We start from the raw sequence: 25,489 nt of genomic DNA on the forward strand, positions 1-25,489 counted from the left end.
CTGCATGTGTAAATTTAGGTAGAAGTCTATTGACATTTCATTGTATTTATCTGTGTCTTACTGTGAAACTTGTAAGCTCTGTGAAAAAGCCAAAGAAATCGTTATTTGCATCAACTATCAATGATAATAGCAGTGCTTGTGCATTGTAAAATCTTTCGGTATGGAGTTGCTGCACAGAGAGAGGGAGACGGGTTCCAGCACTTGTAGTTTGTGGAAGCGGGGTGTTAACGCTCTCACAGTAGAGAGTACTATTTTCAGCAGCATCATGTACGCACACCGGCCAGATGTCTAGTAACAGGAGTATGGACAGTGGAAGGGCAAAAGAGGCTGTATTAATTATGATTGCCCATTCTTGCAATTAGCCATGGTTCACAAGATGCTACAGTCTTCAACAACAGCAGCAGTTCCAGCAACACAGTTTCGTCGTCGGCTCCGGGTTTCGTCGTGTGCACAGCACTGAAGTAAGACTGTTAATTGGTAGAAATTATTAACGGCTAACCCAGCAGCACAACTAAATGTGGTTTCATTGATAAAATTTATTTAAACAATAATCAGTTAAACTCAGGGCGATTGTGTCCTCTTTGCCCTCAGACATTGTTACTAAGTAGGGTCCTTATTCCTTTTTTTCCTTATATGCTAACTGAGTGTCATAAGAAACAAATTGAATAGTTACAGCCAGTTTATTAATGAATAATTTCACTTTTAAGAATTTTAGCCTCAGTCTACTTTCAGTTAACTGTTGTACAATAGAGGCTTCAGTATATGACTAAAGTAAAGCAGTTTCATTTTTCAAGTTTGAGAATCAATCACTGGAAAAAATCCAATGCTAAAGAAATGCACAAATTAAGAGTGCAGAAGTTTTATTTATTTTACATATAGCTTGCAGCACTTGACTGTTTGGTTTGGTATGTATTCCAGTATTTAATTCTGTTCAAGTCAGTAAAAAAGGCTCAGTTGTTCAGACAAGCATATGAAATCCAATTGGCAAACTAAGTAACTGCAAAGTAAAATGTGCTTGCTTTTTTTTCTAAATTTCTTTGATGACCTTATGTCGAGGTCACTGAAAGTCATTGTTCATGTAACGAAGTTCAATACTAACATACAGTTTAGGTGCATATTTTCAAATCATTACTTGATTGCCTAGAGAGAGAAAAAAAAGAGACAATGTGACAGCCTTCAGTTGCCATGTCTGTGTTTAATAATACATGTCTTTTCTTTCTCATCATCTTGTAAAGGAATTTGGCTGTAAATTGCCCTAGTGAGCTGGCGACCATTAATTATTTCCTTTTTCATTCATTAGTGTAACTTTTGGATGCATGACCATAGTACCCCTTTTCTGTCCAGTGTTGTTCTTGAATGAATGCACAAAATAACTTTCATTTTTTCCAAATTATAGCCCTGTTCGGTTTAATTCCTTTTTATTTTTTTAGTAGACTTTTCCATCAGAAGGTCAGTTGTACACTTTCCCCCTACTTTTAGTGTTACTTCTTCAGGAGAGATAGCCTTATCCAATTAGCAAAAATCCATTAGGCATACACATGATCCATGGTCATATTTTATATTGCAAGCAGGATAGGCCAATTAGTAAGGGGAAGGTTACAACTTAAAGTTCCTTTTTACTTCTTTCACATGGAGCCTTTAGTTTCATGATGATATTGGGGTGAGGATGACCTCAGATGATTAAGTGATTCTATTTTTTACACAAGAGGATGGCATTTCTAAGTGTTCTGAAATCATTGTGTACATAATAAAACATTGTGGATTATCCAACTGTCCAGTGGTTTCTTCACTTTTTAAAATGGACTTGTACAGTTGTGGATGCCCCACAAGAAGAGCTCTTTGTGAGTAGGTAAACATACTTCACTTGGACAGTTGTCTAATGTATTTCATTGGATAGTGTGCCTGAATAATGTGTACAACATACTGTATAATGGTTGTCAGGTGATGTAATATTATTTGGGCAGCATTATACTTGGAAATAATTCAAGTTATCTATAGCTTGATTGTAGTTACAATGCAATTTTCTATAAAATTTCTTGAAAGAAGACTAAATTTATCATAGTTCATTCACACTATAGGACCTACCCCTCACAGAAGTGATCCTAGCAATGCAGACATGATACTGAAGCTACTAGAATTATCTGTCAAATGATTAAGATGAAACAGACAACACTAAGACTATAAGAGCCACTTAAGGTTTGTGTCATGTGTGTTGAAGAATTATCCAGACATGACAAAAGTTGAACATGATGATCATGAAGTAAGAGAGTAAATCTTGGCATAGAATATCAGCTTACAGAAAAAAGCCAGGCAACACCACTTCCCTATTACTTCTTTAGATATGGCATACAACTGAGCAGGAAACCTTTGATATTGCCCCTGACAAGTGTGTCATGTGGTACATACCAGATGAATTATATGAACTTATTACTGAAACTTCAAATAAATATGCTCTTCATAAAAACAAAACACAAACAAACATCAGGTGATTCAATACTATGACTTGTGATGAAGTAAAAACTTTATTTGTCCTCCATTTAGCAAACAATGCTATGAAAACCACCACACATGAGAATACACTGTCCCACAAAGAAGTGAAACACCCAGAAGATGTGTCTGGATGTCAGTACAACTCCATACACATACACACGATTGGTGGGTACGTAAATGATTAGGACTGTAAATCCCTGTAACAGGCAAGGGTATATTGGAAGTGTTAACAGAGTCAGGTGTTGAGTGACGACTGTGAAGATTAGGGAGATGCTAGGTACTTGTCTGAAGGAGAATTATATGGGGCATCATTTTGTGTCTCCGTTTGGCTGGGTGGTCATATTGTGCAATTTCCAGGTTTTTGGTGCATTCACATGTGACAGTGGCCTGATGTTGGACTGCATGAGAATTTGAGAGCAGGCATACTTGTTGTCAAGGTCAACAGCTTCTGACCACCACAAGGGAGTATCACTGTATTGTGCACTGAGCACCTGTATCTCCTTCACACCTGTGCTTGCAACATTATGTGTCATCTTGCACCATTAGTTGGAGGTTATCAACAGCTTAAATGGCTGCCACTAAAACCAGACCATAAATGACCTCATTTAGAGTGGTGTTGCAGGGACTGCTGATAAATAGTGTAGCATTGTGTATACCAAAGAATCATGGTTCCATGCTACCCTGAATGATTATCATCAGTGAGAATGGTGGCAATCTTGGGAGAGGTCCCATTCTTGTAATGTTTTGGAGAGATGCAGATGCAGATGTAATGGTGTGGGGAGTCATCAGGTATGACACGAAGTCACAGGTGGTAATGAATGAGGGAAGTTTGACAGCAGCACAGTACACCACAGACATCCTCAAGTGTTACCTCTCACGGGACAGTATAATGAAGTGCACTGATGGCAAGCAAAATCCCTAGATCTGTCCTTGATGAAAGACATGTGGGACCAGCTCAAATGTCAACTCTGCCCCAAAGCCAGGATATAATGAATCGGTCACAACGGTAGAGGGCTGGCTTGCCTCAGGAGAGGATACAAAGGCTTTATGACACTCTTACCAACCAAAACAGTGAATGCACCCAGGCCAGAGGGCTGCAACAAAATATGGATCGGTGGGCTCACGGTGCCAAATTCTTTATAAATTGGACTCAGTTTTGCAGTCACTGTAATAACATGACATAGTCTCTCAACTTGTGAATTTTAATTTTTACCTCCTCTTCCACTTCTGGGAGCTTCACTTTTTTTGTCAGGCAATGTGCCAAGTGTAGAAGTATGGAACCGGAATTAAGTTCCTATAAGTACACATCTGTTATTTGAAACTGTTAAACAATACTTTATTCAAAATAATTTGCATTGCTATTTATACATTTCTCTCACCTCTCTTGCAGGCTGTGAATGCCACGCCCAAAAAAAAACAGTTCTTCTTTTGAAGTGAACCAGTCAGTGAGCCATTTTCGTACATTTTCATATGAACTGAAGCATTGTTCAGTGAGAGCGTGTCCCAGTGATCCAAACCTGACAAATGGACAGAGCCAAGCCTGGAGAATAAGCCACATGCCCTAGTATTTCCCAACTGAATGCCTCGATCGTTTCCCTGACCAATTTTGCTGTGTGTGATGGGGTGTTATCATGGAGCAATATGACTGTGTTGCCTTTTTCCATATTCTGATAGTTTTTCATGTAATGCTCAAGTTAGTTGATCATTTGGTGTTGGTAGCAATCAGCGTTAGCAGTTTCACCAGGTTTTAGCAGCTCGTAATACATAACACCCTTCTGATCCCACCAAACACAGAGCATTGTCTTCTTTTCAAAGTGATTTGGTCCTGCAGTGGATGTCAATGGTTTGCCTGGATTCAATCATGACTTACAACAATTAGGGTTGTCAAAATATATTCATTTTTCATCACCTGTCACTATTCAATGGAGAAACAACTTTCTTTTGTATCTGGCGATCAGCATTTCACAAGTGGTCTTTCTATTTGCTTGCTGTCTATCATTCAGTTCATGCAGAACCCAGTTTCCCACTTTCTGCACCTTTCCTATAGCTTTAAACCAAAGAGAAATGGTTTCTGCATCACATTCAATTACTTTGTGAGTTCCTGTTCAGTTTGAGTATCATCTTCATCCAGTTGGGCCTTGCAATTCATTGTCTTCAAGCATTTTTGGTGGTTTGCCAAGCTTGTTGTTTCTCCTGTCAAAATCAACACTTTTAAATTTTTTGAACCACTCAAAACACTGTGTTTTCCCAAGAGCACATTTGCCAAAAGCTTTGACAAGCATTCAATGCCATTATGCAGCAGTTTTCTTCAAATGATAACAGAAAACCAATGCTGTCTGCAAATCGTAGTTCATAGGCACAAAACTTGGCATGTTTATGGGTTTGAAACAGGTATTGATGAATGGAACTTGGGTTACTGTGCGCTGACATTCATCAGCAGCCGATACAAGAAGCAGATTTCACTGCAGGCATGGTCTCATGGGCCCTACAGTGGCAGCTAGCACCAGCTATAGGGAAATTCCAGTTTCATACTTCTACACCGGGTATATTCGGATAATACAAGGCATATTCAGAAAGTAAGTGTACTAGATTCTTCTTCTTCATCATCTTCTTCTTCCTCCTCCTTTTCTCCAGAAGTGTATTTAAAAAAAATTTCGAGATACTGATATACTTTAAAAAGTGTATTTGGAAAAAAAATGCAAAATATTGTTGATACACTTATTGACTATTTTTCTACACAACTGCCATCCCATTCAATTCAATTGGTGAGCTGTTGCATGAGCTTCTCCATGCCCTCTTAGGAAGAACTCTCCCTCCATCTCCTTCCCCCCACTTCAGAACCTGTTACTGCCCCCTTTGGTTGAAAATTTGATATCACTCGTGTGTTCCTTCACGGAGGTTAAAGATGATAATCTGAAGGCACCAAATCAGGAGAATATGGGGGAGGGGCTGCTTCAAAACATGCAACGGGGTGTATACATGGACAAGGAAAAAAAAAAAAATCCCCGATTTTTCCCGGATTTCCCGGTTAAAAATACAGTTTCTCCCTGGTGAAAACTCACTTTTTCCATGTTAAATGACAGTGGATTTTCCCTCGGAATTGTAAAACTTGTCAATCCCTTCAATGGTTATGTTTTTATACATGGGTGTGGAATTTCCCAGCACTTTAGAAAACGAAACTCAGGGAAAGAAACATGTTTTGTAAAGATCTTTCATGGGCAGCAACATGTATGCTGCATATTTTCGTATTACAAAAGTATAAATTTGATTCCACCAAACACCTTATGTTCCTTTCGGAACCATTGAAATTGAAATTGAGATTGTGATGTGCTTCGTAAGCCAGTCATAACTCATGTCATGTGATCTCGCCAGCCGATGACAGTGGATATTCAGACCGTAGGACACGTGATGTACTCAGCCAATAGCAACCTCACTGTAGTGCGAATACACAAACAGGAAAAGTTAATGTTTTAAATTAATATACATACTGTTGCTACTAGAAAAGCAAAGCTTTCATATATAATGTTGATCTTTTTTGTGCATGTTACACTTTAGGATATATCACATAAATGTACCAGCAAAATTTTTAGGCAAATCCAGTGACTTGTGCTTGAAGTTTTCCACAAATAAATTAGTTACCAGAGAGGAGAGAGGGCATCCCTTAGTATTACATCAATTTACTCATAATAACGACATAGAAGTATGATTTTGTGGGTTCAAAATTCCTCTAAATGGCTCATCACCAAAGAGTTGACTTTTAAATGAGAGTCAAATGCTCTGTGATTTAAGAAATTCATTGTACATTCGCACATAGTCCAACTTGCATAAAAGGAAATTTACTTTTAAAGTGACGCTTTTCAAACCACCATTCGCAATATTTTCCCACAACATGTTAGGGACAGGTTCATTCCAGTAGTTGTCAGAGAGCGCCAGATGACAGGCGCCACTGCAATTGCTCAGCTACAATGATGCAGTAAGCCCGTATGTTCATACATGTAAAACATTAAAAGATCTTACATTATGTCATAAAAGAAACAAGACATCAGAGTATACTCTAAATGCATTGGAATTTCGTGAACCATACTAAAATGTGTATGTCAAGATTCCCAATGAAGTAGGCCTCAACCTGATATTAAGCTTTTCATTGTGGTTTTTGGGATGTAAATTTTCTTGGAGTACCAGTACTGTATTGTCTCATGTTTGGTTCTTTATTATGGCATAATGCTATATGTGCTAGAAGATGAAAACATGCACTTGAAATGCAGTGTGCAGTTGAAATTAGCCAATAGTGTGGAATTAAACACTTAGTTTCAAAAACATTGACTGCCTCAGCAGGAAAGATTAATAAAAGCCAAATTTATTTAGCAAACTGACAAAAATAAATTCATTGTTCTGCAATGCGATTAATGCTTGACTGTCAGAAAGGTGGAAATAAAATAAAATCTGAAACTAATAACATACTTTAACCTTCCATAATTATGTGAATGTATTTTAATTCACTCAGTAGCTCCTGGCCACAGAAATCTGCTTTGTTTTCATTTGACAAGAGAGCAGTAAACGAAGAGGAAAGAGCAAAATCACTAAATGTAAACACGGGTCACGTGGAGACTACACAGTTCCCCACTATAATTCAGACTGTTCTGCGCATCAGCTCCGGATCTACGATATTCCCACACCTGTGCAATTCTAGATAGTGCAAAAGTTGTTAATACAAGTAGTATCCAAGACTGGTGTGGTTTCTCGAACTGATTACATCTATTTTGTCATTGTCTGCTAGATAAAACAAAATAAGCTCTCTAATATTGCAGCAATTGTAACACACTTGAAATAAACCAAGCTGTTTTGGCACAAATGATCATTTTTATAACACGACAGAATATAATTCATGAAGTACCAATATCAAATGCCTATTAGGCCTACTACAAGCGAAAAGCTTTATGTTATTTCACATTTCATTCGTACGCTCCAGTTTCTCAAGCATGAGATTGAAACAAAGCAGTAGTATGAAATTTTTATATAAATTTTGAATATTCATCCATAATTTGTGTGATGTCCCTGTTTCTTCTCCTTTCTCATTCTAACAAACAGTCTTGTCATCACTAATTCTGGAACTATTCCTGCCACTGTCAAAATTTATTCGCAGGTTAACTTCACTAACCCTGCCAGAATCCCCGGTTTAGTTATCGCACAATTATTCTCCGGCTAGGCATTTTTACATGTTCGTACAACGCATCTTCCACGCTACTTCCAGAATAGAACTTAAGCGACTGCTAACTGGGGACTGTGCAATTGGCCCTTCCTACTGTAGCGATATGACAAAAATTTTCTGTCAAAATTTCATTTTCTTCGATACACTGAGGAGATAATATGTAATCTTTATTACCTGTTATTCCTGTTAGTCACTTATTTCCATGCTGGTAGTCTGAATCTATGGATTTTGCTAGTAATTACAACAATGCTGGTTGTTCGCAAACCTAATCAATCACATAATCAGACAGCAATTGGCGTTCACCCGTTCGGCTTTACTCCACTCAGCTCATATAGCCCCTTTCCCTTTTGCATGCAGGAAAGTTTATTTCTAGACACAATGAGGATTGCCTCACATAGACATCACGTACATTATGCACACATTCAAAAATCAACTTATGATTCATTCAGAAATCAGCTTAGAATGTGTTCAAAAACCAACAGGGATGCGTTTCAAAAACATATGAGTAATCGATAGAGCAACATGCGATGGATGCTAGGCGCTTTGTGAAACAAGGTTTTTTCCCTCAAGAATATGAAGTGCCTCCCCCCCCCCCCCCCCCCACCCCCACCCCATAGATCCGGGTCTGATGCGCATGCATGAATCTGTCAGGTTGGGTGCAGGAGTAAAATTTTTCCCAGTTGCATCTAGCTGCTTGCAGCGAATGCTTACACAGCTAACAACCCATATTTCTGTAGCCAGAAGTGGGAGAGGTACTAATCATCGACTCAACTGCACATGCACATGAGCCGGCTCGTAAATGCAAACAGTTGTGATGTCACGCTCATCGGAGGCAATTTGTTGTTTTGTTGTTATGAAGCCTACCATAGTCTCCTTAAAGCCTTTGACACAGTTTTCTGTTGGCAGATGCTTGTATGAGCACTGTGTTTTGTTGTTGTATATGGCACATTTCCTTTGCAATTTAAGTTTTATTTTCATTTTTTTTCTCAAGTTCATGTTTTATTGCTGCAGTATTATTCTGCAGTAGCAGGATACAGTAATATCCTTTGTTAGAGTATCAGTTATTACCAGTGAAAATTACAACAAATTAACTGAAAACTAAAACAATGAAAAATTCCCGGAATTCTAAAAAATTTCCGGATTTTTCTCGATTTTCTCCCGGATGAAAAAATTCCTGAGTTTTTCCCAAATCTCCTGAATGTCCCAGATCATAAACACCCTGTGCAATCAAATGAGTGTAAGAGTGCATTGTTGGCTAAGGCTGTGTGAGGACAGGCATTGTCATGCAACAAGCACACTCCTCTCATCAGCATTGCCTTTGTTTTGTTTTGAATGCTCGTTATGAGTTTTTTAGGGTCTCACAATGTTGTTGTGAATTGATGGTTCCTCCTGAGGCAGAAATTCAACCAAAACACTGAGGCCCTGATTTTTTGCGCAAAATTTGGTTTTGAATTTTTTGGCTGGTGGGGGATTGGTGTGTCACCACTGTGTCGACTATTTTTGGCTCAGGCATGTAATGAGCCACCAAAATTTATCTCCAGTCACAACAGAAATCAGAAAATTCTCTCCTTCCCATTCACATCGCTCAAGAAACCCACAGGCACTAGTGACCCGATTTTTCTTGTGCTGTTCTGTCAACTGTTTTGGGACTCATCTTGCATACAGTTTCCAGTATCCCAGTGTTTCTCTGGGTGTCTTGTATAAGAGAGTTCTGGAGAGTTGTGGACACATCACAGAATTATCATCCACTGTCAATCGGCAGTCTTCATGAACAGTTTCCTCGATCTTTTGCACCAACTCATCAGTCAAAACAGATCTTTCACTCTTCTGTTCATCATGAACATTTGTTCTGCCTCCACTAAACTCCCTAGGCACTTAAACATACTCATTCTGTTCATAACACCCTGCTGTAAACCATTTTGATTCGCAAAAAAATTTCACTATGTGTTGCTTCTTCCATGAGTAGGAAAAACTGGGCTCAAATTGGGCAGGATTTCTTATCGACATCTTTCACACAGTGGACACCACAACATGAGCGTGTGTACTACTGTATTCAGGCTAAGCTCACTCTCATCAGGGGATTCCCTCTACCACTCAGTTGGGGCAAAAAAAAAAAAAAAAAAAAAAAAAAAAAAAAAAAAAAAATATCTGCCTAAAACTCCATTTGGGAGGCAAATTTTGTATTGGGAAACAAATGATTTGATTTCATGTGGAACTTATGTGAAACAATATGTACAAAAGCTTTACTCTTGGGCAATTAAGGCTAGTTTTGTGTGTAAAAATATTGATGCTTTATTTCCATATGGAAACAATGCTACTGAAAAACATCACACCCATCTTGCCTTGTGTGTCCTTCTAATGCTCTGTAAGAGACTATGTTCTTCAGGCTATGAATTATACTTTGACGACTATTTTTCATAAATTGTTTTGTTGCACATACCGAAAATGGAGAAAGGTAAGCATGAGGAAGAACTGCTTTAGGCACCTTCCGAATATATGTATTCAGTAAAGAATCCAAGGTGAAACCAATGGAATACAATGAAGAAGTCGGCAGTCTGGATTATGTTGGTATAAAATGACTTGACTAAAATCCATTATGCTGACCTCCAGCTGTGTAGGAATAGAGAACTTGGGTTGTATGAGTAGATAGTATAAGAAAAATGGAAAATATTCTGAAATCCTAAGGCCTGAAAATGCCAAATTTATAACCAAAGTGTAATAATCTTCAATTTTTTATAACAAATTGCACTGCAAAACTGTCAAAATTCATAAAATGTGAAGAATAATGGCATTCATTAAGTAACATGAAAGAATTAAACTAATTTGAACTTATAACATTTTCTCACAAGAAACCTACTTGTCCCAGGGAGATGGGTAAGCACCACTCCAGTCAGAGTACACAGCATATGGTGGTTGCCACCCACTGAGTTCCTTGGTGCATACAGCCATTCAAGAAAGGAAGAATGTTGCAGCTGTATCAAGCCACTTCAGGTGACCTCATTACCTCCCTTATCACCATAGATGAGTGTTGGGTTCATCAGTATGACTCCACTCCAAATCACCAAAACAACAAGTGGAAATATGTGGTTCTACTACCACAGAAGAAGGTGTATACCCAACCATTATCAGGCAAGTGGATATGGTTTTCCGATTCAGCTGTAGTGCTCCAAATGATCAAGATAATTTCTTGTCTGCCTGAGAAGGCAAAACAAGCAAGCCCTGTAGTTCAATGGACAGGAGTAAAACTGGCAATCTGAAGATATTCTAAGAACAAAATAGGTCATTGCAAGACAATAAATGTTGAACAATATAGCTGACGTGGTTTTCACTAATCATTAAACCTAATCACTTCGTCTATAGCTGTTACACTGCAATCTCTCTCTACAACATGACAAGGAAATTTAAATATAACCTTCTTTGATTATTTCCTTGAAGTGTTCTGTCACTGGATTTGTGGTACTGAGCAAGGTGGTGCAGTGGTCAGCACACTGGACTCGCATTTGGGAGGACAGCAGTTCAAATCCCCATCTGGCCATCTAGATTAAGATATCCCAAAATTCCCCTAAATTGCTCCAGGCTAATGCTGAGATAATTCTTTCACAAGGGCATGGACGATTTTCTTCCCCATTCTTGCTTAATCTGAGCCTGTATTCTGTCTCTAATGACCATTGCCGACTAGATGCTACAATATAAACTTTATTCCTTCTTTTGTGTCTGAGGCATGTGGTCAATAAATGCCTACATTTACTCTGTTAGAATGTGAAGTCTTGTCCTACATGAGAAGTTGTACATTAAAAATAGTCTACCAGCATTTATGCTATAACACATGGTGAAGCAATTAGAACATCATTTAGCAGTAATGCAGTTACTATACTCATTACTCTTCCTTCCAGTGAATTAAAATTTTAATCTCAGCTGTGATAGTGCATTAGCTTCAGTGCTACAGATATACTGCCAGATATTTGAGGAACATAGCAAACTTTTATGTTCTCACCTGCTTCTGGGCATTCAGAATCTGAACTAGTTTCTGCTTGTAGGCTGAGTTTGATCTCTTGTCAATTTCAGTGAGGGCAAATTCTGCAGCTTTCCTGACACCTTCTTCACTCACATCTGCATCTGCAAGGCCCCCTAGAATTGTCTAGAGAATAATTCACATACAGTTAGGAACATATATAGATCACTACAAATGTTGATTTTCATTCACAATAAAATTTAGCAACTAACTGCAAAAATCAGATAGTTAGTCTGAACTATACAAAGTAAAGGATTATCTCAAAATGAAACCAAAAATATTGTTAAGTAATGTAATGTAATTCAGACTATTATGGTGGCTATTAAAGTGTAAAAAGTTAATTATAGAAATCTTGCACTGATTTGTTGAGCTGTCTCTTCACTTTTGCACCCACTGAACATTAGGTATTCATTTATAATTTAAGTAGTAAAGATAACAACTCACTGAATAGTGGAGGTGTTGAGTCATCAATAGGTATACAAACAAGTCTGAGAACTTGTTCACGTGGCTATGAATGACTTAGTGCCTCCACTATTTTGGGAGTTGTTACCTTTTCTCCTTAAACTACTGATATTCCATTAAGTACTTTCCATTGTCATAAGTATCTATTTAGATAGAAATACTCAATATGAGGACCAGGTGAAAAACTCTCAATCCAGCACAGGAATGGTGCACATGTCAATGAACTCTTGATTTTGGTTGACAGTTGATCTTTAACATTAACGCAAGTCAGCTGTTAGTCTTCTTGCTGGAATATTTTTATTTATCAGCCTTTCAACAGTCATGTTATGAGTTTCATTCAAATGGAGAATTGGAACACCAAACAATCATGTCAGACAAGTATTTCAAGTTGTCATCAGACACTGTGTTTAAAAAAGAAGGAAAAGAGGATATTAAAATATTAGGAAACTAAATTGCAAATATAACTTCTATATGCAACAATATGCATTTCAATACATAACATAGAGACTGGCAACTGAACAGGACCAGAGATGTGCTCAAAAAGGAAGTAATAAAACACTTTAAAAATGCAGAAAAAGTGGCACACATTGATAAACATCTTGATACCTGTCAATGTTCTTAAAGGATGCCATTTGGATGCACTTGCAGAGCTTCATATTGGTACTGATATAAAAAAAAAGGATTTTGAAAAGTACCCACAAAAGTTTTACACAATTAATGCGATTTCCATATCAACAACTTTTCAAAGTATTTTCTTACCTGTCATCGTGACTCTCTTCTCCCTGCTGTTTTTGCTTTTTCATTTGTTGGGATTTTTTTTTTTTTAAAGTCAGCATGAACTTGTCTAACAGTAGTTTGATATAAAAGTTGTTTCATTCTGGTAGTTTAGTATACAGCAGTGAGCACCAGCTAGTAGTTTGCTTCTCACAATTTGTTTCTGTAGGTTGACTTCATCTACCCTGCTTCTAGTGCTGACCTAGCTTATCTAAACCAGCAGTTAAGAAATTTTTTGTGGTTTTCACTTGAAGAACGGTTTCTCCAAAACTATATTTTGTATTGAGAATATTTTTTATTTTATGTCTGTGATTAAAGAGTGACCAACTTCATACTATTATGTAGCTGACTGTAGCCTTCAATTCTAACAATTAGAGCACAGATATGTTTCCATTGTAACTGCCTCTCTGGGTTTGTTAAATTGACGAGTTACTGTGTTATGTGCTCAAATAAGTTTAGTTGTGTACAGAATTTTGTTTTTCTTGTAATTTAGTTACATAGAATTTTGCTATCCCCCTTTTCTTTCTTTTTAAACACCTCATCTGAAAATGACTTGGTAAGAAGTCAAGACCAGTAATGTTACCTCTCACATGACACCAGGTTGAAGAATATAATAAAAAAATTAAAAGATTGTAGCCCTGGTAGCCCTGCGCCTGCTGTACGGATGTCTGAGTCACAGCTCTCGTACAAGATAAGTAATTTAAGTAGTAATAAACTGTTTTTAACACTTTAAACTAATTTATTACGTTAATTATAGTGCTCTTCAAGTGTTCCATTAAAGGTTTTTGTCTTACTCGTGTATTTTCACAGTAATCACGTAAAGTTCGTTTTGTTTACTTTTGAGCTTTCAGATTAAACTTCATACCGCAATTTTAAGTGCATTTACTGATAGTTTAGTGTGCTAAATACATTTGGTGCCCCTTTATATCTGTAGAGTATCGTCATCTCTTAAGTAATTTCCAGTAAAAAAACTTCTGAACCACTGTTTACATAGTCGCGAGTAGGCCTAATTTTTCGTACACGTATTTTCATTGTTTTCTGGTAACTTAATTGTCTTTCTGTCACTAAAATCGATTTGTACCATGAGTGTAAAGTGCCTGACGTGCCGTAGAATAGTTAGCTCCTGGGTCTGGTGTGAGGAATGTAGTAACTTTTTTCATTGGAGCGATTGTAGTGGCGTGGGAATTGGGAAAATGAGCGAGACTCATCAGTGGTTCTGTAGGCTATGCAGTAGAGATAGAAAGATTGTGGAACAGGAGGGGAAAATTGCTGCCCTTCAGGCTGAGTTAGATGAGGCTAGGCGAGAACTGGGCAGGTTAAGGGGGGAGAAGGTTAAACAGGGGTGGGAAGTGGGAACAGGCATAAGGAACAGGCCAAGTAATCCTTCTGACAGCTTTGTTATTAATGTACAAAATAGGTTTGACTTGTTGCCTCAGTCAGAAACTGATGAGCCTCTCAGAGAAGTAGATGTAGACAGGGCCCAACAAGCTTTCAGCAGCAAATTGAATAAGAATGTAGGGAAGTCTGCAAAGAGAAAGAAAGTCTTGTTGCTAGGTAGTTCGCATGATAGGGGTGTGGGCCAACTTCTGCAGGATGAATTAGGGTCAGAATACCAGGTCACAGGTTTTTTTCAAACCTAGTGCTGGGCTGGGGCAGGTTACAGAGGATTTAGGTTCACTATGTAGAGGCTTTACTAAGGAAGATACCGTGGTTATTGTGGGTGGGCCGGGCAACAGTATTGACAGAGATCCGGGGTACAGCATAGAGTGTGACCTGGCAAAGATTGCATCAACATCGAGTCATACCAGTGTTGGGTTTGTGTCGGTTCTGGAGCACCACGACCAGCCTCATTTGAGCTCTTCTGTCAGGAGAGTTAATTTGGAGTTGGAACGGCTACTTGGATCTGGTGCAGGGTCACACATTGGTGTGGTTCCTGTTGATTCACTCTGTAGGTGGGACTATACTAGACACGGCCTACACCTCAACAAGAAAGGGAAGGGTAAACTGGCTGGGCTGATAGCAGGAAATTTAAAAGGGGGAGGAACTACATCTCATGGTAGAAACTCTTTTTTAGTGTAAGATCAGTGTCCAGTGGGAAACTCAGCCAGGCAAGTACTAAAGATGTTAAAAAAGTTAAAGATACTCACAAAAGCAAAGTGAAAAATAATGTTAGTATATTTCATCAAAATATTGTGGGACTGAAGAATAAAATTGATGAGCTTCTGCTTTGTTTAGAAGATATAGAAACTGAGAATGTAATAGATGTACTATGCCTGTCTGAGCATCACATTGTCACTGACATGCAAAAGGTTAGCATCAATGGGTACAAATTAGCTGCACATGCAAGTAGAGATAATATGATGAGAGGAGGAGTTGCCATATATGTCAAAAGCTTCCACAGTGTGGCAATGGCCTTGCCACAGTGGATACACCGGTTCCCGTGAGATCACCGAAGTTAAGCGCTGTCGGGCGTGGCCGGCACTTGAATGGGTGACCATCCAGGCGCCATGCGCTGTTGCCATTTTTCGGGGTGCACTCAGCCTCGTGTTGCCAATTGAGGAGCTACTCGACCGAATAGTAGCGGCTCCGGTGAAAGAAAACCATCATAACGACCGGGAGAGCGGTGTGCTGACCACATGCCCCTCCTATCCGCATTCTCCACTGAGGATGACACGGGGGTCGGATGGTCCCGGTGGGCCACTTGTGGCCTGAAGACGGAGTGCTTTTTTTTTTTTTTTTCTCCACAGTGTAAAAAATTTAGAAACTAAAAAATTTTGTGTAGAGCAACATATGGAAGAATGTGCCACTGAACTTAAACTAAATTATGGCACTTTCATAATTGTAACAATGTATAGGTCCCCCTCAGGGAATTTCCAGCTATTTCTAGAAAACTTGGATGCTTTGTTGTGCTATCTGTCAGACAGGGGGAAGCAAATTATCATTTGTGGGGATTTCAATGTTGATTCCCTGAAAGAGTGTAATAGGAAGAATGACCTTGTCGTATTACTCAGTTCTCTCAATTTGAGCTCCGTCATTGATTTTCCTACTCGGATAACAAAGAACAGCAGTACATTGATAGATAACTTTTTTATAGACCAAGATAAGTTTAAGGACATAAATGCTTATCCTGCTGAGTGTGGTCTTTCAGATCATGGTGCACAGCTAGTTACAGTACATGACATAGCTCCATGCAGTATATCAAATCAGACTTTCAAAGCAGTGTGTTCAATTAACAATATAAATATTGCAAACTTTAGGGAAAGCCTACAGCAGCTAGACTGGGATGAAGTGTATAAGGAACCTGATGCAAACTTGAAATATAACTTATTTCATGATACACTCCTGGAAATGGAAAAAAGAACACATTGACACCGGTGTGTCAGACCCACCATACTTGCTCCGGACGCTGCGAGAGGGCTGTACAAGCAATGATCACACGCGCGGCACAGCGGACACACCAGGAACCGTGGTGTTGGCCGTCGAATGGCGCTAGCTGCGAAGCATTTGTGCACCGCCGCCGTCAGTGTCAGCCACTTTGCCGTGGCATACGGAGCTCCATCGCAGTCTTTAACACTGGTAGCATGCCGTGACAGCGTGGACGTGAACCGTATGTGCAGTTGACGGACTTTGAGCGAGGGCGTATAGTGGGCATGCGGGAGGCCGGGTGGACGTACCGCCGAATTGCTCAACACGTGGGGCGTGAGGTCTCCACAGTACATCGATGTTGTCGCCAGTGGTCGGCGGAAGGTGCACGTGCCCGTTGACCTGGGACCGGACCGCAGCGACGCACGGATGCACGCCAAGACCGTAGGATCCTACGCAGTGCCGTAGGGGACCGCACCGCCACTTCCCAGCAAATTAGGGACACTGTTGCTCCTGGGGTATAGGCGAGGACCATTCGCAACCGTCTCCATGAAGCTGGGCTACGGTCCCGCACACCGTTAGGCCGTCTTCCGCTCACGCCCCAACATCGTGCAGCCCGCCTCCAGTGGTGTCGCGACAGGTGTGAATGGAGGGACGAATGGAGACGTGTCGTCTTCAGCGATGAGAGTCGCTTCTGCCTTGGTGCCAATGATGGTCGTATGCGTGTTTGGCGCCGTGCAGGTGAGCGCCACAATCAGGACTGCATACGACCGAGGCACACAGGGCCAACACCCGGCATCATGGTGTGGGGAGCGATCTCCTACACTGGCCGTACACCACTGGTGATCGTCGAGGGGACACTGAATAGTGCACGGTACATCCAAACCGTCATCGAACCCATCGTTCTACCATTCCTAGACCGGCAAGGGAACTTGCTGTTCCAACAGGACAATGCACGTCCGCATGTATCCCGTGCCACCCAACGTGCTCTAGAAGGTGTAAGTCAACTACCCTGGCCAGCAAGATCTCCGGATCTGTCCCCCATTGAGCATGTTTGGGACTGGATGAAGCGTCGTCTCACGCGGTCTGCACGTCCAGCACGAACGCTGGTCCAACTGAGGCGCCAGGTGGAAATGGCATGGCAAGCCGTTCCACAGGACTACATCCAGCATCTCTACGATCGTCTCCATGGGAGAATAGCAGCCTGCATTGCTGCGAAAGGTGGATATACACTGTACTAGTGCCGACATTGTGCATGCTGTGTTGCCTGTGTCTATGTGCCTGTGGTTCTGTCAGTGTGATCATGTGATGTATCTGACCCCAGGAATGTGTCAATAAAGTTTCCCCTTCCCGGGACAATGAATTCACGGTGTTCTTATTTCAATTTCCAGGAGTGTACATTTTTAAGGGTATTTGAAAATTATTTTCCCAAGAAAATAGTTAAACATAATTCCAAGAAAACATATAAAAAACCTTGGGTAACTAAAGGAATAAGAATATCTTGCAACCATAAAAGAGAACTGTATCTAACAGCAAGAGGGAGTACTGACCCCGAAATTGTTCAATATTATAAAAACTATTGTGCAGTACTAAGAAAAGTTATTAAAAAACCAGAAGCATGTGTATCATGTCTGAGATCAATAACTCTGATAATAAAATTAAAGCAATTTTGAATATTATTGAAAGGGAAACAGGGCAACCAAGAGCGCAGGAAGACTTTAGTTCCATAAAACTGAATGACAAGTGTACTAACAAACAATCAGAAACTGAAAATATTTTCAATATTCATTTTTTAATGTTGTGGAGAAAATAGGATCTAGATCTTCACTAGAAGAGGCAAGGCTACTAATAGAAGAGGCCATACCTGTGCAGTTTGAAACAACTGTAATTCCACCAGCCACTCCCTCTGAAATCAGTAAAATAATAAACTCACTGAAAAGTAAAAGCTCTTATGGAATTGATGGCATTTCCAGCAAGGTACTTAAAGCTTGTTCCCCACATATAAGTAGGATTCTCAGCCCCGTATGTAATAGCTCTTTGGAGCAGGGTGTTTTCCCCGATAGACTGAAATATGCCATTGTAAAACCATTGCATAAAACGGGGGATACGTCGGATGTCAACAACTACCGCCCAATCTCTCTTCTGACAGCTCTATCAAAAATTTTTGAGAAAGTAATGTATTCAAGAGTAGCCTCCCATATTTGTAAAAATAAAGTACTAACAAAATGTCAGTTTGGTTTTCAGAAAGGCTTTTCAACAGAAAATGCTATATACACTTTCACTGATCAAATATTAAATGCTCTGAATAACAGGACATCACCCATTGGTATTTTCTGTGATCTCTCAAAGGCCTTTGATTGTGTAAATCATGGAATTCTTTTAGATAAGCTAAATCATTGTGGTTTGAGGGGGGCAGTGCACAAATGGTTTAATTCATACTTAACTGGAAGAATGCAGAAAGTTGAAATAAGTGGTTCATGTAATGTTAAAGCAACAGCTGATTCCTCAAACTGGGGGGCTATCAAGTACGGGGTCCCACAGGGTTCAGTCTTAGGTCCTTTACTGTTCTTGATATACATTAATGACTTACCATTCCACATTGATGAAGATGCAAAGTTAGTTCTTTTTGCTGATGATACAAGTATAGTAATAACATCCAAAAACCAAGAACTAAGTGATGTAATTGTAAATGATGTTTTTCACAAAATTATTAAGTGGTTCTCAGCAAACGGACTCTCTTTAAATTTAGATAAAACACAGTATATACAGTTCCGTACAGTAAATGGCACAACTCCAGTAATAATTATAGACTTTGAATAGAAGTCTGTAGCTAAGGTAGAATTTTCAAAATTTTTAGGTGTGTCCATTGATGAGAGGTTAAACTGGAAGCAACACATTGATGGTCTGCTGAAACATCTGAGTTCAGCTACTTATGCTATTAGGGTTATTGCAAATTTTGGTGATAAGAATCTCAGTAAATTAGCTTACTATGCCTACTTTCATTCACTGCTTTTGTATGGCATCATATTCTGGGGTAATTCATCGTTGAGTAGAAAAGTATTCATTGCTCAAAAACGTGTAATCAGAATAATTGCTGGAGCCCACCCACAGTCATCCTGCAGACATCTATTTAAGGATCTAGGGATCCTCACAGTAACCTCACAGTATACATATTCACTTATAAAATTTGTTGTTAATAATCCAACCCAGTTCAAAAGTAATAGCAGTGTGCATAGCTATAACACCAGGAGAAAGGATGATCTTCACTCATCACCATCAGTTATCTGCTATATTAGCAGGTCCTTTGCCTCTCCATTTTCTGAGATCCATTGCTTCCTTCTTAAGGCTGCTGTATGTTGTACCATCCATCATGTCATCCAGTATCTGGAATCTCTTCCTTCCTCGCTTCCTTTTCCCTTCTACATAACCTTCTAAAACTGTTTTTATCAGTCCGCCATTCTTTCTTAATATATGCCCAATCCAATTTCTTTTTCTTCTCTTTATTACATCTAGTAACTGTCTTTTCTCTCCCACTCTTCTCAGTACCTCTTCATTTTTTACTCTGTCCTTCCAACTTATTCTTTCCATCTTCCGCCATGTCCAGATCTCCAAAGCCTCCAGCCTTTCTCTGTCTTTTTTCCTCATACTCCATGTTTCAGCGCCATATAGAAGAACGCTCCATACAAGACATTTTATGAGTCTCTTTCTGAGTTCTCTGTCCAGACCGCTGCAGAAGATTCTCCTTTTCTTATAAAACGCCTCTTTTGCCATTGCTATCCTTGTTTTAATTTCTGTGGTGCACTTCCAGTTGGTGTCCATCCTGCTTCCAAGATACTTAAAATTTTGCACCTGTTCTAGTGTTTCTCCATTCAGCACAATTTTTATTTCCTTATTTCCTCCTATTGCCAATACTTCTGTTTTATTTGTGTTAATTTTAATTCCATATTTTTTTCCGTTAGTTGCAATGGTATCCACCAAATCCTGTAATTCTTTTTCCCCTGTGGCTAGAAGGACCATGTCATCAGCAAATCTCAAGCACCCTACTCTTCTTCCTCCAATTTCTACTCCTTCGTCATCTAATGAGCATTGGTCAATCATATTTTCCAAGTACAGGTTGAAAAGAGTAGGTGATAAACAGCATCCTTGTCTTGCTCCTTTCCCTAGTCTGATCCAGTTTGTATTTTCTCCTCTCACTTTAACTGAAACTTTTTGATTAAGGTATAATGAGTTTATAAGACTTTTGGTTTTCCAGTCCACTCTCTTTTCCCTCATAATAGTCGCCAGCTTGTCCCAAACCACATTGTCAAATGCCTTTTCTAAATCGATGAAGCACATATATAGGTCTCTTCCTTTTTCAATAAACCTTTCTCCCAAGATTCGTAGGAGCCCTATTGCATCTCTGGTGCCCGTATTCCGTCTAAAGCCAAACTGCTCCTCGCTGAGATTCTCCTCTATTACTTTTTCAAGTCTTTTATTAATTATTCTTAACATCACTTTGGCTGCATGTGAAATGAGGCTGATTGTCCTGTGCTCGCTGCATTTCTTGGTTCCTTGTTTTTTTGGTAATGGAATCATTACTGTTGTCAAAAAGTCCTCAGGCCATTCACCACTGTCATATATTTTATTACATAACCTCAATATTTCTCTTATTCCATTGTGGTTCAAGCATTTTAGTATTTCTCCCGGTATTGTATCTGTACCTACTGCTTTGCCATTTTTCATTGCAGCAATGGCAGACTTTACTTCTTCCATTATGATGGTCGGTCCTTTCTCTTCATCACTTACACTGTTGTGTGATTCAAGTTCCAGAGTTTCTGGTTTGCTATCTGTGTCATATAGCTCTTTTATATATTCTTCCCATCTCTGGAGGACATCGTCACGATTTTTGTACACTACCTCTTCGTCTTTACTCAAAATTTCCATAGTAGCACTTCCTGCTCTGTTTTGTTCCCATGTCATAGTCTTTACTCTGTTGTATAGTAAGTCGTATCTTCCCTTCCTGTCCAGTTCTTCAATTTCATCACATTCCTCTTTTAGCCATTTTTTCCTAGACTGCTCTGTTTCTCTTCGCAGTTCGTTATTTAACCTTCGGTATATCTTTCTTGCATCTTCAGTGTTCTTGTTTTTCAATTTTCTTCTCTCCTCCAACTTGGAAATCATTTTTTGTGTGACCCATGGTTTTTTTGACCTTTTCCCTTTTACATATCCTACATTTTGCTGTCCTGCTTTAATGATTCCTTCTTTCAGCATATTCCAGTACTCGTTGACATTATCAGGTGCTTCTTTGTCTCGTAATGTGTTTAGAAAGTCCCGAGACAGCATTTCTGTAATTTGTCCTTTGTTGGACCTTATCTTCCCTAAATCCCACTTCTTCACCATTGTCGCCTTTTTCAGTTTTTTCATTCTTATTTCTATTTCTGCCATAAGTAAGTTGTGGTCACTATTAATATCTGCACCTGGTAATGTGTGCACCTTCTTGATTCCATTCCTGTATCTTTCTTCTACCAGTATAAAATCGATTTGGTTTCTGTATTTATCCCCTGGTAATTTCCAAATGTAGAGCCTCCTCTTATGGTTCTTGAACCATGTGTTTGCCGCTATCAGCTGCCTTTCCCTGCAGAAGTCAATTAACCATTCACCTCTGTCATTTCTCTTTCCAAGACCATGACTGCCTACTATGTTTCCCTCTTTCCCTTCTCCCATAATGGCGTTCCAGTCTCCCATTACTATTTTGCAGCATTTTTTATTTTCGTCCATTATTCTCTCTATTACATTGTACGTTTCCTCTACAATTTGGTCATCATGTTCTGAAGTTGGCATATACACCTGGACAATCAGTAAATCTTTTTGTGCTCCTTTCAGCCTTACACCAATAACCCGGTCATTTGCATAGTCTACATATTCCACACATTTAGCCAATTCCTTTGTCATAATCATTCCTACTCCATTAATTCCTTTTACTGCTCCTCCTGAGTAGTAGAATACATATTCATCTGACTGCAACTCTCCATGTCCATTCCATCTTACCTCAGCAACTCCTACGATGTCCATATGATTCTTTTCCATCTCCCTCTTAAGGTTTTCTAGTTTTCCTGCTTGTAGCAGAGTTCTGACATTCCAGGTACCAATTCTCATTTTGATTTTTTGCCTCCTTTCAAGTGGTCCCCCCCGGAGATCCGAATGGGGGACTATTTTACCTCCGGACACTGATTTAACATGAGAGGAAGCCATTTTTTGTGCATAAAATGGAGACTGCATTATGCAGGGAAGATAATCTGTGGTGGTATTCCGTTGCCTTCCGCAGTTCTGGAGGCCGCCCCTAACATGGGTTACAGACGCCTTTTGCAGCCGCCTGCTCCGGGTCAGACACTGCATGAGAAGTATAGGTTGGAAAATGAAAGACCCCTAGCCCTCGAAACCTAATAGCGTCAGGGTCGGAAAAGAACAAGAGCTGGCCGAGGGTGGCCAGATAGGAAAGATAAAAGTGAGGAGCCTGGCATAAGTAAGTGGAAGCAATGCCTGGACTCAGCTCGGGGCCCCGTGGTCACCAGCCACGTATCACTAGGTGTGACTCCCTGAGGAGTTTATTTCTATATCAAGTTTTAATTTTCAAAAATTTGCTGCTTAAACTACAATTAAGATTTACCTCTTCTGTGTGAAACAGAACAAAGCTAACTCCTTTAATTGGTTCATCATCACTCGTGACTGAACCAGAGACATCATATCCCACTACAACAAGACTTCTGTCACCAACATCTGCATTTCCCTTGGTAACTTGAACTTGTGCAATGTCTTGCACCATTTTCCATTTTGGGTGTGAGGCCTTTATAATGTACTGGATTGGAAGAACTGGAGTAAACTGGAAACTACTATTATCACCTGTACTTGTTTCATACAAATGAGGAGCAGCAGACTGTCCCTCGAGTGAAAGTGCACCCTTGGGACCTTGGCGAGCACCTGCACTGACAACCTTGCCTGATATTGCAAACCCTTTAAATATAAAATTGATATCTTGCCCTTTGCTGCAGGCATCTGTTGTTCCATCCACATTCAATGAAACTACTTCTGGTTCAAATGTCCAACCTGCTGGTGGATGTATTTTAAGGACATATTCTCCTTTGTCATACAGTGGTAGGAAATAATAACCATTATTTGGTGCACAATCTGTCTGATCTTTCAGACTTCCCTGTTTTGTGTACAGTTTCACTTCCACATCAGAGAAGTTAATGTCTATGTCACTTTCCACAAATCCGCCGCATCTCAGTATTTCGTCTCCAGAGGCGCATATCACCAATGCTAGCATGACACTACACAGTATTCTAAACTGCATTTTTCGGCTTGTTCTTGTTGCCGAAGATGCAAATTCAGTGCCGAAAACTCACTCTTTGGCCGCTCCACGTTCTCGTGTTTATCAAAGAACAGCAGATCTTCACTATGCAGGGTTAAATCTGACTTTGGCACAGAAAGGGGTAAATTATGCTGCCACAAAAGTCTTTGGTCACCTACCAAACAGCATTAAAAGCCTGACAGATAGCCAACTAACATTTAAAAATTAATTAAAAGAATTTCTAGATGACAACTCCTTCTACTCATTGGCTGAATTTTTAGATATAAATTAAGGGAGGGGAAAAAAAAACTAACTTAAACATTAGTGTCATGCAATATTTTGTGTAATGTAATATCTTGTACAGAAATCTTTTATTAACCTGACACATTCCACATCATTACGAAGTGTCGTATTCATGATCTATGGAACAAGTATTAATCTAATCTAATCTCTAATCTCTGTGGGAATATATAACAATTTTAGACATCTGTGTATAACAAGTTTCTCCTTCATTTTCAACACTTAAGAAATGGGAAGACTGTTCTTATTGTTTGACCTCAACATGAACCAGATTCTTACAGACAAGTAAAAGTAACAAAAATGAATAAAATACTGGTGATATATAACATCAAAACATCTTGCTGCAAATCAAAATCAATGGCTACAAATAGCAAATACTTACAAAGTGTTTAATACAGGACTAAATCAGTTGGTAACTCTATTTCAACATTTTGGTTGCAATATATTTTAACAGACCTAACATGGACATAAAAACATGGTTTAAAAATACTACAAATTTAATGAATGCATTAACAAGCCCTTGCAGATATCTGCAAAAATCAGATGCATACAATCAACTCTCTTTTAAGGAAGAAAGATGTGGGAATTAAAGCAAAGAAATAAGAGAAGGGATAGAGACATCAGAAATGAGACTTCAGTGATAAATTGGGGAGTGATGATATCCATAGGGAACTTAATGGCAAATGAAGTACATAACTAACAAAAACAATGACACTCACATTTACAATGGATGACCCAAAACTCTCTCCACAGCAAGCATGCTTCTATAAATTCATAGGGAGATGACATATTGACAATTGAGAATAAGATGACGTCAACAATTTATTACTATCAAAATGGTCCCCCACCACATTAAGGCATTTATTGACTGGTGACTAAAAGTTCATAAAATGGGTGATGCCATAGGCTTATCAGCAGAAAGAATAAGATATACATTACTTATTGAATTAACAATGAGAAAGCTATCTGAAAAAAACGGGGGTCAAACTTTCTCCATATACTGCGTGTTTCATATGATTTGTTTGATCAGTATAGGAACTGATTCTTAACAATATAACACATCAATGAGATATTGTTTTCACATATTAATTAAGGACCTAAATGTAGCATTAAATTAATGTAACTGCATTCAGTCAAATACGTCATTCAAGTTTATCCCTAACTTACTCCTCTTGTCTAGATTTATCAGTACTCACTTGTCTCCTCCTCGCTGACTTCGCAGAGCAGTCTACTTGTGTAACCTCTCGCTTATTTAGCCATAGCCTGTCCCATACATTTACAGTGCAGACTTGGTTACTCTGAAATGATAAAAACAAGAAAAAATAACAATGAAAATGAAGCTGTAAATAGGTTTTATGTGGCTGCTAAAATATGATGCAAATGTAGAAGGGGCCTCACATTGGTGTATATTTGGGCTTGTGTCCTGCAGTATACTGTGATAGTTTACATTACTTCCATTTTGTAAACTACTGGCCATTAAAATTGCTACATCACGAAGATGACATGCTACAAATGCGAAATTTAACCGACAGGAAGAAGATGCTGTGATATG

General features: G+C 39.2%; 1 protein-coding gene and 1 pseudogene across 1 annotated transcript in view; one reads left to right on the top strand and one right to left on the bottom strand.

Moving 5' to 3' along the window:
• The window catches only part of LOC126260640 (uncharacterized), a 564,809-nt gene that overhangs the window by 454,226 nt on the left and 85,094 nt on the right, over nucleotides 1-25,489 (bottom strand). The gene's annotated exons all lie outside the window — the stretch shown is intronic.
• Nucleotides 15,352-15,468, top strand: LOC126261147 (5S ribosomal RNA; annotated as a pseudogene).

The sequence above is a fragment of the Schistocerca nitens genome, chromosome 5, assembly GCF_023898315.1.
Source record: "Schistocerca nitens isolate TAMUIC-IGC-003100 chromosome 5, iqSchNite1.1, whole genome shotgun sequence".
NCBI classification, from domain to species: domain Eukaryota; kingdom Metazoa; phylum Arthropoda; class Insecta; order Orthoptera; family Acrididae; genus Schistocerca; species Schistocerca nitens.